Raw genomic sequence first — 11,801 nt, forward strand, 5'->3', positions numbered from 1 at the left:
ATTTTGTTCTGAGTTCACAAAACCTCGTCTTGGTGCATGTGTAGGGAAAGGGAGCCAGCACTTCTATGTCTTATCATATAAAGGCACTAATCCCATCATGAGGACCCCACCCTTGTGACCCAATTAAACCTGAATAAGTCCCCAAAACCTCCTCCCAAATACCATTTTATTGCTTGTGAATGCTTCCATGTATGAACGTAGAAGTAGAACAAAAACATTTAGCCCATGATGTCATTGCTCAGGAGAAAATACTGACTGGAAGTGATCAATTGAGCTTCTAGAATGTTGTTGGATAAATTCTGTTTCTCTGATTGATCATTGCTTCATGGATGTCAATACTTTGTGAAAATGCTTTGACTTGTATGCTTAAGGTATGTGTACACATTGATGTGTATGTTAAAATTAAATTGCTCAAAAAGTTCTACATGATATCATCTATATCTATAATAACTTCTTGTTTCTTCTTAGACTTAAGCAATGTACTGAGGTAATTCATATCAACTTTGATTACTTTGTTGTTGTTGTTGTTGTTGTTTTGTACCGGGCATCCAACTCGGGACCTTGCACTTGTGAGGCAGGCAGCGGAACCACTGAGCCAAATCCCCAGCCCAACTTTGATTAGTTTTTTAGCTTAGATAGAAGAGGTAGTTTTATTTGCCTTTTCTTTCAAAGTTATCTGGACTCTCAAACATGAAGCTTGATTTATAAAACTTCACTACAAGCAATAAATCTATATATGATTTAAAAAAATAACAGAACTTAGGACCTTCACTTCCAAATGGCCTTTGTGAAAACACTGATTTATTTTATTTAGTGAGCTGGCTCTTTAGTGTGGCTGGAGCTGTATGTGTGTGTGTGTGTGTGTGTGTGTGTGTATGTGTAAAACTACCCTGGAGTCAGGCAAACTGGTCCATTTTCCCTGAAAAATTGTAAACAACTATGTACTACTGTTGTCCCCTTGAGAGGAAAACTATGATTTTAGTAAATTTCCCTTGGCCAATTTTCATAGGCATATAGGAGAGAAATTAAAGGAAGCTCATTCTGAATCTGCTAAATAAATTGAAAAAACCCATAGTTTTAAATTGAGCCTCTTGTCATCAGTTGCTAACCTTTTTGTCTTTTCATAAAGACCTGAGCCATATGTTTAAAGCTTCATTCGTGGAAGTTCTGGCTACTGGTTTGGGCTGTAGAAATTTGTGTGTCCTATTGTGTGGCTCATGCAATGTGAGAGCAGCGCTGTATTTATGTCATCCCACTTTTCAAACTATGTTGATAAGCTTTATAACAAAGGCTGTTAAATAAATCTTCCTGTTTGGAATTAAAATATAATGCTTGAAGAGAGGCAATTTTCTTTTTTCCTAATGACCCTTGCCCATGAGTTTAAGATAAGTTGGTCTATTAATCACTAATCACATTTTCTAGATCACCAAGTAAATATTTACAAAGCATAAATCCTGTGTAATTAGGCAGACTCCTATCATAACTTGGGGGAATATAACATAATATAATGGCTTGAATATCTGCTTTGGTTCATTGCTTTAACTCTTGAATCCTCCATGATGGGTCACCAGAAATTCTCTTACACCCTTCTAACATCAATTCTGTTCTCTTACACAACTGACTTGTCCCTTACCCCCAGATATGGGCTAAAGTTTCCCAACTGGCCCTATTTTGCTTGCCTTTGCTAATATCTTCCCTCTTTCCTCTATTTCTACTGTTTCCTTCTTTGCAAACTAAGATAATGCAGTTCCAACCTCAGGGGTCTACTATGAAGTCTGAATTAGATAAGGCAGATAGGAGATTTAGGTTAGCATCGGACATGCAGTAAGTGTACAAAAGATGCTGGCTCTAGTATTGTTGATGCTCATATCTTCTATTGCTTCCAGCAGACAGTTTCCTTTTAATCTTATGACTCTCATGGGGTAGTTCAAGAGTGCATCTCTCTTTCGCAAAGCCACGTCCTGATGGCCTATTTACCTGGTTAACTCCTTTGAACTTTATCTGCTAGATGATCGCCAAAGAGGGTGTCTACCTTCTGTGCCTTTTCATTGTCTTTCTCTGCACCATTCCTAATGGGCCTGCTAGCTCTTCAGTGTAACAAATGAAATGTGCTATTGTAAATGAGAGATAGAATCTTGGTTCAAGCATCTATGGATTTCTTAAGTGGAATGCTGGTATTAATAGCATTCTTTTTGTGTGGTTAAAAGTTTATTGTATTTTTTGGCTTGAAGTCTATATTTTTTATTCTTCATTGCACGTGATGATATTATTTTCTCCATGGCTGGACAGAGGCCAGCTCCCCTTCTGTTGCTCTGGGGAACAGACAGTGACAAGCACATCAGAGAGGATCGTGTCATAGTTCCATCTGGGTACAAAGAGAGAGGCGAGGTGAAAGTATCATTATCAGACTCTGGTTCATGGAGATATGATGGCTGTGAGTGGTGCCTCAGCAGGGGAGGAAGGAGCTCTTTCCTCTCAGGTTTGCAGGTGAAAATTTGAAAAGGCCACAGCGAGGGTTAAGCACATCTGCAACTGTCCCCAGGTAACCTAACAGTGACAACAAAAAACACCTTCAATGAGGCCCAGAGCGCCGGGCATTTCTAAGTCATTGGTGCAAAGGAAGGCAAGTTTAATTACTGCCGATGACATAAATCAGGAAGATCTCATTGCAAATGCAGGCATTCCAGACAGCCTTAACTGCCGCAGGCTCCACCATCTGCCAATAAGAGTAATTCATTTTAGCTTCTGATAGAACAGGCCACACAGTCTAAGGGGAATCACAGCTTAAAGGTAGAGGCTCCAAATTTCTGCGCATTCTCTGCCTTTATCAAAGCTATTAAAGAAATGTCAGTGAGGTTGGGGAGAACATTATTTCACTCCAGGACCCTGGTACCACTCCAACCCTCTTCATTTCTACCCACAGCCTAGTTTCCAGCTACCGGTTATTTAAAACTTCACTGTTGCTTTAACTGTGTTCATGATACCTTTACACAATTGGTGGCTGACTCCATGGTCTATGTGGAATACTTTTTCCCAACACACAAGTACCCTCTGTAGACGTCACCAGGTGGGATTGTCCTCCTACCTATGCTGCACTGATAGGTCTGTTCTCCTTTCTAAACCAGAAGCTCTTTAACACACGCTTATTTTCATTTTTATGTATCCACATTTAGCCATATCTTAAAATGTTTAAATCCTTGTTCTCTCACACTTGGCACAGTGCCTGACAGAAGACACATGGTGCTTACTTAGAAATAACATTAATAAAAACAACTAATATTTTTGAGGTAATTACTACCAGGGATGATCCTATCTTTATGAATTTTCTGAATTAATTCTCCCAACATCCAACATAGATCTTTTCATCAACAAAATTCTATAAAGTCAATAAGTAATGCTCAGAAACTTTAAGTGGCCATGTATTAGAGTTTGTAGTGGCAGGGGAGGTTGTTGAGGATGAATCAATGATTTCAGGCCCCTAAAACTTAACTGTTGTACATACTGTTTTGTAAGTGTGGGGTTGTGACTTATAATTTGTTATAAAATGATATGATTGTAAATAGCACCATCATAAAAATGTTATTATCCTTTACAACTATAATGTCATCCCTGTTAATATACTCCATGGGAATAATTCTATAAAAGAAAGGAGCAGCAGTATGACTACATAAGGACAAATCCTAAATGTGAATATTCAAGACAAAGACAGTTATGGAAGCCTTGTGGTGGAAGCATTTATATCTCTGCATCATAATATTTTTGATGGTTCCTTCTTAAATTTTTCTATATTTATTTTTAAATATTGCTTTAATGTATTTGAAGTATATTGCAAGACTAAACTAGTTTTATTAGTCACTGAGGAACTCATAAAAATGTGCTAAATAATTTAATCAATCCTGTGAAAGTTTCTTTGGATTTTTAGCCACAAAACATTGTAATCTGGGTGATAATAATAGGCTACATTTGTTCATCTAGTATCTCATGCTGTTTTAATCTAGTACATGTATTAAGAGAACATTTAGACATCTCAGTATGATCTGCATGTTACAGGAGAGGGAGGTAACACTACTCAGATACATTAATCTGCCCATTTATACAGAGCTAAGAGACAAGAGGAGCAAATCCGAATATCTAGCCCAGAGCTGCACCCTTACTTGTACCCCTAAACTCTACACCAGGCCTCTCTGGACTTTTCTGAGTTACCCATAGCTGACGAGGCCTGTCTTGTGTGTATAGTAATTCTGGCACTCAGCTCCTACCGTAAGTATAAAGCAACAGACCTGAAACCTAGGACTCAAGCAATTGCTCTGGCAATATGCCAGGGTTCCTCTGTAGCCTCTCCCAAACTTAAATTTCAGTAATTCTTTTAACATTAGCCAAGCATTTGCAGAAGATTTTCAAAGTTCTCAGCAACTCTCAGGGGTCTCAATCCTACTTTTAGGTTTGGTGATTTACTACTAGAAAAACCCGTAAAAGTCAGTAAAGCCATCATCGTCAGAGTTCATATTTATTACAACAAATGTTACAGATGAAAATAAGAAAACAAGTATATAGGCTGTGTCCACAAGTGTCAGGGTTTGGACCTTACATGTTCCCCAAAGGCCATGTGCTGAGTGCTCCCCAGCAGGGAGCAGATTAAGAGGGAGTGGAAACTCTTCAGAGGTGGGGCCTAGGTAAGGGAAGTAGGCCACTGGGCATGCCCTTGAAGGGAATATTGGCCCCCCAGCTCCTGTGTGTGTGTGTGTGTGTGTGTGTGCGCACGAGCATGCATGTGTCCACGTGTCACTGTACCCTGGTAGTTTGCCCCATTGCACTCTTTCTACCTGGATGTTTTACCTCTGCAAAGTAATGCAACCTACTACCATGGACTGAAACCTCCAAACCTGTGAACCAAAATAAATATTTGCTCCTTAAAATTGTTTATCTCAGAGATTTCACCACAGTGATGGAAAGATAACAGAAAATTAGTAGCCAGGAGTGGGGTCTTTGCTTTGACTATATCAGACAGTGTGATTCAGAAGCCCTTGGAACTGATTAGCTGCAGTTTGGAAAAGTTAGGAGGTGTAGCCTAGAGACGACCTAAAATGTTATAAACAGAACTTAATGGGCAGTTCTGATGGAGGATCAGAAGACCAGAATGCTGCCAGGAATGTAGACCGTGTGCACTGTGCTTGGGAGGTTTAAGATAGAAAGAAAGGCTCTATTGGGAATGGCACTAAACACCATTCATTTTGCATTCTGGCAAAGAACTTGTCTACATTCTGTCCATCTCCTGAGACCTTGTGTGGAGATGAGTTTAAAGATACTAATTAATCTGGTAATGGAAATTTTGAGACAGCATAACATTCAAGCTGTGGCATGGATATTGATGTCTGCTTTTAGCCACATTTATCATGGTAATTGGGAGCAAAAAGCAAAGGAGAAAGATTTGAAAAACTTACAGTTTGGCTACCAAAAAAAAAGTCATTTAAATTTGTGGTCAAGGATGATGCAGGTGTTAAAGAGCTTAATGCCATTAAAAAGAACCCGAGTACTCTGCACTGGGACAATAGAGAGATACCTTAGGAGTTGGCAAGGTCTTACTGTTACAGTTATAGGCTCAGTGCTATAAAAGTGTATACTCATTTGAAAGGCTTTGCTTTGTGAAAAGAGTCCAGTGGTGCCCTGTTTCCACGGGGAAGCTTTTTCTCTGGGATTTGTTCAGCTGTCCAGGCAAGCGGAGACCCTTGGATTTCTTGTCCAATGGAGCCCATCTACTGCTTCCACTGGTCACAACCTGTGATGTCATCCAGGAGGTGTGATTAGTCAGACAATGAAGAATGCAAAAGTTATGAGGTCATGAAGACTTCTGCCAAGATTTCAAAGAAAAGCTTGGGAATCCAGGTAATCTGTGGCAGGACTGAGTACCCTGCAAGTGACCTGAGTGGATAACACCTGAAGCTAGGAAGTGAAACCAAGCTGCAGTGAAGCTCCAAGAAGTTGGAGGTGGCAAGAACATGGAACAGCTACTGAGGGAAGCAGCAGGCAGAGATCAAAGTCAGTCTGTGAGAGGGGTCATGTGTGAGACAGTGAGCAAACTCATAGAGGCAGGGCTTCCCCAGGCAACTTGGAGCTCACATCCTGCCACCCTGTGGCCCAGCTGCCAGACACTGAGCTATAGGATTTCATGCCTGCCTTGCTGGATTTTAGTTTGCTTTGGTCCAATCCTTCTTTTTACCTCTCTATTCCTCTCTTTGGGAATGAGAATGTTTACCCTGTGCCACTTTGATATCTTAGAAGTATATAACTTATTTTAAAAATTTTCTTGTTTTATTTTCAAAGGAGGTCACAGGTGAGCTTGCCTTGATTCTTGGAGAAGCCTTTGGGCTTGAACTTTTGAGCGATGTTGAAACTGTTGAGCCTTTGGGGACTACTGAAGATAGAATGAATGGATTTTGCATTGTAAGATGGACATGGGTCTTCAAGGGCCAAAGTGGAATGTTATGGTTTGGATCTTCAATGTCCCCTAAAGGCCATGTGCAAAGGACTTCATCGCAGTTGGTGCTACTATTGGGGGCAGGGAAAACTTTAAGAGGTAGAGCTTAGTGGAAGGAAGTTATGTCACTGGGCAGATGTCCTTGAAGTGGATATTGTCACTCCAGCCCCTGCTCGCTCTTCCTGTCTGGAAGTGAACTGAGTAGCTTTGCCCCACTGCATGTTCCTTGCCAGGATGTCTGTCCCAAAACAATGAGGCCAAGGAACCATGGACTAAAAACTCTGAAATTGTGAGCCAAAGTAAATCTTTTTTCTTTTTAAGTTGTTGGTCTCACGTACTTTTTTACAGTGACAGGAAACTAACATAAGGAAAAACCAGGGAGACACATCTAATTGTGTTAGGTCAATGGGGTTCTACAGACAGCACTTAATTGTCTCAACAGTGATAAAGTGTGAAGTATAGGTAACAGGCAAGCTCGCCTATCATCTTAGTTACATTCTCATTGCTAGAACAAAATACCTGACACACGAAAGTTAAAGGAGGAAAGGTTTATTTTTAGCTCACAGTTTGTAGAGGTTTCAGACCATAGTCAACTGGCTCCAAGGCAGGGCAGCATGGCAGAGGGGCATGGCACAGGAGAAACAGTCCATGGCAAGGTAGGCAGGAAGCAGCTCATGGTGTGACAACCAGGAGGCAGCAAGACTTCCTTATTTCCCTTTTATTCCATCCATGATATAAGCCTATTGGTTGGTGGCACCCACACCTACAGTGGGTCATCCCTCTTCAATAAGTCCATCATTCACACACAGAACTCAGAACTCTGTTAAATCAATGTATGGACTATTCCACTATCACACACCCATGACCCAGTATCATACACTCATGGTCTAGTCACTCCCAAGAGCACCACTTACAGGAGCATGAGGCTTTGAAAAGACATCTAGATACAATCCATAGCAGCTATGTCTTGGAGTCCAGGCATTTCATTGGAGGTCTGTCACATAGGAACAGAGCACTTGCATGACTGACCTTACTCACTCAGTCTCCAGCCTTCCTCCCCTCACACAGAGGCCAAAGTGGCACAGCACCCCTTAGCATCATCATTCAGGGACCCAAGTGAACAAAAATGGGTGTTTCTCATGAGTCACATTGTGGGTGTAAATTATCTGCTCACACCCAGGGCTCCCAGGTATACAAGGGACCCTTAGCAAGCAAAATGTTTCAAGGACTTGAAAGTTCCTCCTCAGAAGTTGATCAAGAGCCAGCCTTTTCCCTGAGATATGCATAGTGTAAACTCCTGGAACCCAGTGAGTTCACTCTTTACTTTTCATTACTTTGAATTTTAACTTTAACATTGTAATTTTTATTTGCTAAAATAAACACTATTTTTTACCCATAAGGTTATCATCGCTTTTCTTTAGAGCTTTTTCCTAGTGTCACACTGAGAAATTACCAATTCACTTCATTTTTATCATTTTATTCTTATTTTAAACGGCATTTTAATCATACTTGGATTTATTTTATTATACGTTGATAATGAAGGAAACAAATTTATTTTGACTAAATTTCTAGTTGTTCGCCCAAATATCAATTATTCATTAATCAATCCTTCACTTACTAATTTTGGAAAGCCAGTCCTAACATACTTGTACAAGAGATGTCTAGAGTCATAAAGTTTTGTAAAATTAATTTTACAGTGTACTTATATCCTTTTTACAAATCTGTCTCAGACTCAGGAGAATATATTGTAATGGCAGAAATTTAGAACACTAAGATAGGATTATGGTATACAAAATCTCAATTTAAAATGTGAACATTTTCTTATAAAGACAAGCAATCTACAGATAGTTTGCATTTGAAACAAAAAAATAAAATTCATAAATTAAGTAGTAATAGTAGAAAAGTTGGTAGGTAGCCTAATTTCTAAAAAAAAGCACAATGTCAGTGAAACAGAACTTTAATAACAAAGTTTAAAGTAAACTAATATCTCCCTAAAAAACAAAAACTTAAATGGCATATTTCAAGTACATGTTCAAAATACCTACTCTCAGATCAGTTCCAATAGAGTATGATTTAGTTGATTTGGAGAGAACCAAAGAATCTGGGAAACTGTCATCCAATGGACAAAGAGAAAACCTAACAAGCAACTAATTAAGACATGCAGTAAGACTAAAATCCAAGAAAATAGCACCAAAAGTAAAAAAGTTTAGGAAAACTTAAAAACTCCATTTAAATAGGAGGCAATTAACATTTTCCATTCCTGACCCTAATTATTGGAACAATATATTTCTATTATAGTTTTAAGAGTTTGAGGTAACCACCCAAACAATGCTAAATGAGTATTGGTTCTCAAATTACTGGAGAAAATCAAACTAAATTAGAAATATCAACTTAAAGGGAAGAGAGAAAAAAGATAAAACAAAATGGAAATAAAAGAATGCTGGTTAGAATTTTTTGTAAATATTCATTATTTGGCATTGTTTGTGTGAGATAGATGGGTATATAGATAAATTTGTATAAAGAAAATTATTTGCATGATAGATAACATAACTCTTGCAACAGTGCTTTCAAATTTGGGATTTGGGAATAAAATGTATATTGGCTTCCTTTGCTCAATGTTGTATTTTTCACAACGTGTGCAAAGGTCAGGTCATGGTTAGGAGAAAAAAATGACATCATTTAATGCATCATTTTATGAAAATAAACACTATGCAGGGAGTGAGGCTGTTTTGAGACTCTTTCTGGAGATCCAGAAACATTCAATTATAGACATTGTCTTAAGCACGTGGGCCTGCAGCCTCCGGGCCCTTCCTGATCACTAGGCCCAGGGTCCTCCTGACTTTCCTGCACCATGGCTGACAAGGAAGCAGTCTTTGACAATGCAGGGGAAGAACATGTGATCAACCAAAAATATGAAATGTGGAAAAAGAACATCCTTTTTCTTTATGATGTGGTGATGACCCATGCTTTGGAATGGTCCAGCCTAACTGCACAGTGACTTCCAGATATAACCAGACCAGAAGGGAAAGATTTTAGAATTTATTTGACTTGTGCTGGGGATATACATGTGGGATGAACAAAAGCACCCAGTGATAGCCAGTGAACAGCCCCTTAATGGTGATGCTCAGAATGATGTCACTACAACTGTGGGAAAAGAGAATTTGGAAGTTTAGGCTCTGTTTGTTGGAAAATTGCAATAGAAATCAAGATCAACCACAAAGGAGAACTAAACAGGGCCTATTTTATGCCCCAGAACGCTTGCATCTTTTTTCAGTGGTGATAGGGGACATCCTTGTCTTGTTCCTGATTTTAGAGTGAAAGCTTTCGGTTGTCATCATTGCAACAAAGATTCCATCCAGTGATGTTGTTGTTTTTGACTATACAAAGTATCATTTGAACTCACACTCATGGAGAGTGCAGGTCAGACTTGCGTCTCCACAGACATCAGAAAGAAGGTGTGTTAGTTACTTTTTTTCATTGCTGTGACAAAATACCCAACACTTAAAGGATGAAAGGTTTATTTAGCTCATAGTTTGTAGAGGTTTCACCCTGTAATTGGCTGGCTCCAAGGCGGGTTTGCACAAGGCAGAGAGGCATCGAAGAGTACGAAGGAGGCAGAGGAGGACCAGCAGCAGCAGCAGCAAGTGATGACAGCAGCCCTCTTTCTGTCCCTTATATTCTATCCAGGCTACATGTCCTTAGGGTGAGTAGCACTCACACCCAGGGTGGGCCTTCGCACTATCCCCAGCCAGGACTATGCCAAACCAACCAGTGGACTAATTTAGTAATCACACACCCTTAATCCCAGCATCACACACTCTAGATCCAGCCCTCATTGAAAAGGCACACCTCTGACTGCATGAGGCTCTGGGGGACATCTAGACACACCCATAACAGGAGGTGATGGGCTTTCTTGGAATCCAAGACTTAGTGGGTGCTTACTCAGTTTTTCAGATGACCACACCACCCACAGATGGGACATCAGTGCCATTCCAAAGGAGGGAAAAGTCATGGATGGGAAGACAATCTTAGCAGAAGATGTTTCCTGGCATCTGCTCTACAAGACTCTGGATCAGCTGCCAATGATCAGAAAGTTGTGATTTGGGATATTCCTTCAAACAACACTTCCAAACTAGCCACTGTGAGGAGGAAATACAGCACCCCCTTCAGGGCAGACAGCCCACATCATTTCTGAGGGACAAAAACCTAACTTAGGAAAGTAGAATTTAACTCAACCTTGACCAAGTGACTCTATTTCAGAGAAACAAAAACCTTACTTAGGAAAGTGGAACTTAACCCATCAGGTGACCTTGGTTTGTCTCTTTCTGCCCAGTCACCACCATACAGACTCCTGGATTTATAACCCCGGTGTGTGTTCATTGGAAGCAATAAAACTTCCATTTTACATTTTCTTGTGGCTGGTTATCTTGTTGGCTTCACCATGGGTCTTTTTTGACCTAACAAAGAGCAGAATTGATGCTCACAATGCGGAAGTGAACTGTCTCTCTTTCAGTAATTACAGTGAGTTCATTCTTACCACAGGGTCAGCTGACAAGAAGGCTGCTTTGTGAGATCTAAGAAATCTGAAACTTAAGTTGTGTTCCTCTGAATCACAGAAGGATATTCCAGGCTCAGTGTCTACTTCATGATGAGACTCTTCTGACTTCTAGTGGTACTGATCATAGACTGAATGTCTGGAATTTAAGTAAAATTGGAGAAGTACAGTCCCAAAATGATGCAGAAGATGGCCTGCCTGAGTTGTCCTTTATTTATGGTGGTCAAACAGTTTAAGCTGACTTTTCCTGGAATCCCAATGAATACTGTTGATTTATTCTGTATCCAAAGACAATATTCTGCAAGTGAGGCAGGTGGCAGAGAACATATATGATGATGAAGACGCTGAAGGAAGATTGAGTCTAGAAGGACAAGGATTAGATACATTTACTAGATACATTTACCCTCATGATTTTAGACTACCCTCCATCAACCCTGAGATTGATTTTAAGATTTAGATTCATTTAGAGACATACAAACTTTGTTTGGCAATGCTTCCATAATGAGTACCACCAAGAATACTATTAGCTGGAAAAGTGAGGGTTTAACTGGAGCACTGGGTTCAGCAAAGCCACAGACATATATTTAATTTTTCTTCAGGAATTTTCTGGTAACAAACTAGGTCTCAAGTAGCTACAGAAAGGAGAATTTCATGTGTGATTATTTTTCTTCTTAAGCTATATCCCCAAGTTTTTCAGACTTATTTAAATAAAGCTGTGTAAGCAAGGAGTAGAACCAAGTGACGTAAGTGCTGAGCCATGAAGCATAAGTA

General features: G+C 39.7%; 1 pseudogene; it reads left to right on the top strand.

The window, feature by feature from the left end:
- Positions 1 to 9,326: 9,326 nt before the first annotated feature.
- Positions 9,327 to 11,487, top strand: LOC101703588 (histone-binding protein RBBP4-like; annotated as a pseudogene).
- Positions 11,488 to 11,801: the final 314 nt, after the last annotated feature.

The sequence above is a fragment of the Heterocephalus glaber genome, unplaced genomic scaffold (assembly GCF_053883595.1).
Source record: "Heterocephalus glaber isolate CG9 unplaced genomic scaffold, H.glaber_assembly_v1.0 deba00001460, whole genome shotgun sequence".
Taxonomy (NCBI): Eukaryota; Metazoa; Chordata; class Mammalia; order Rodentia; family Bathyergidae; genus Heterocephalus; species Heterocephalus glaber.